We start from the raw sequence: 1986 nt of genomic DNA, 5'->3' as shown, positions 1-1986 counted from the left end.
CAAAGCTGGCACTGTAGTTTATGTAGGCAGAGTTCTCTGCTAAGTTTAGGGTGCAGGTGCCATTTACAGTCAGTGGAGCAGAACTCAATCACCTCTCCTGAGGTAAATTACTAGGGCATAGTCACCATACTCCCAAAGATACTGAGGGGGATTATTAGTTGGTAGTCAGTATTGGCTGTAGCAGTGGTGAAATTCTGTTTTTCCTGTCTGATTTGTGTCTGACTATTCACTGTTACACGTACAGACCTCTCTAGATGGCTTCACATCAGCATCAGATCAAAGTGGAGAGTCTCAGCTGCTCTTGTTTGTCTCTTCTCTTTGTGCTGTCACATCCCAGTCTCTCAGCACTGGTTTCCCTGCACAGCCTACTACCTCTGGCTGCTGCACTGCACTCTCCTCACAGACATGGCTCTCCCACTCAGACACTGCTCTCCTTCACACAGCGAGGACAGTCACAGCACCCCCTTCTTCCTGTGTCTCACCCTGCTCCTCTTTTTCTGACTGGGCAAATCACCCAGATCTGTATCACTCCGCCTCCACATTGGAAATCACAAGAGTCATCCAAAATAGTTTCACAATATATATTCCCATGACTGTTATATAGCGACATGTGCCCCTTCTGAGCCTCCTTGGGTCAAGTGATGCCCCTCTTTGGGGGTGTCACATATTCCCCTGCTGGAATGATGCATGTCCCCATGCATCTAAGTCTCTCCAGAACTTTTTTGTCAGAACTAGTCCATTAATAAGTTGTTATGGTTCTTTACCTATTACATACAATTAACAATAAACCAGTAAAATTAACAAGTAAGAACTCTTAATATCTGTATCTGAGAGACAAAACCTCGCTTGTATTTCTTTCTAAACTTCTGGGTACAAAAGTGAGTTCTGGTATATTACAGACATCAAAACCTGGTATATTACATTCTAACATTTCTGGTTTGAAAAGAGACACTTGGTTACAAGAAATGTTTATGCCTAACACAACAGGCCAATACATGCTCATTTAGACTATTTATATGGTAATCAAGGGGCTTGGCTATGGGAGAACCCAACCTCTCTGCCAAGGAGGAGTCTGTAATTTTCTCTCCATCTTCCTTTGGACCCGCCGTGCATAGTTTCATTTGGTTGACATCTACTTTAGTTTGGCTCTGATGAGATGGCTCTTGAAGAAATTGGGATCTGCATACTCTTCGCATGTTTGGTGGCACTGATCTATCTTCTTGCTCTGTATCTGGGCCAACCATACTTTCAAATGTTTTATCTTGCAACAAGGCATATGAGTATCGTCTTCTGCTGCTACATGGCTTCCTCCATGTGTTTGAGGTATAGTAGCGTCTCCAGGAAGACCTCTGCTGATTAGAACCCTCTTGATAGTACCTTCTGCGGGTTTGGTTATGCCAGGGTTGGCCACAATCTGCTGCATATTTGCTGCCTTGAACTGGGACATTACCAGGTCCAGTCACATTAGCTGCCTGTACACCCTTCTCTCCTTGGACAATATTGAACTCGACCACCTCTAATTCTCCCACACTGTGGAGGTACTTCCTGGGGTTATTCTTCTTGATGTCAGTATAATGTACGAATATGTCTTCCTTTGTATCATTCTGGTTAATGAACCCATAACCATGACGCACATTGAACCATTTGATTGTGCCCAAAACTTTGGCTGCGCTATCTTGGGTTTCAAGGTCTGTTGAAATGGGCATAGCAATCCCTTGAATCTAGTTCTGATGTGCCAGACTCAGTTCTACATCCCTGGGCTGCCTTTCTTCCAAGGGTGGACCTATTCTATTTGTTCCCTCCTGAGGTTCGGTCTCCAGCCATGGAGCACGGGTGTTTAAAGGCTTTCCCTGGTTGCAGCCACGTTCCACATGGCCATAATGGTCACACTTTCGATAAATTGGCCATCCTTGTGTGTCAAAATGATCAGAGGGCCTAAGTCTGCTCTCTTGAAGAGATTCCCACCAATCATGAGAAGGTCTTTGC

The 1986-nt window shown here is 44.7% G+C and overlaps 1 pseudogene; it reads right to left on the bottom strand.

The window, feature by feature from the left end:
• Positions 1–956: 956 nt before the first annotated feature.
• On the bottom strand, positions 957–1706 carry LOC148477627 (B box-binding protein pseudogene; annotated as a pseudogene).
• Positions 1707–1986: the final 280 nt, after the last annotated feature.

This window comes from Taudactylus pleione, unplaced genomic scaffold, assembly GCF_031769625.1.
Source record: "Taudactylus pleione unplaced genomic scaffold, aTauple2 ptg000703l, whole genome shotgun sequence".
Taxonomy (NCBI): Eukaryota; Metazoa; Chordata; class Amphibia; order Anura; family Myobatrachidae; genus Taudactylus; species Taudactylus pleione.
Note: the sequence above shows the minus strand (reverse complement) of the source record. Positions and strands in the feature narration are given on the sequence as shown.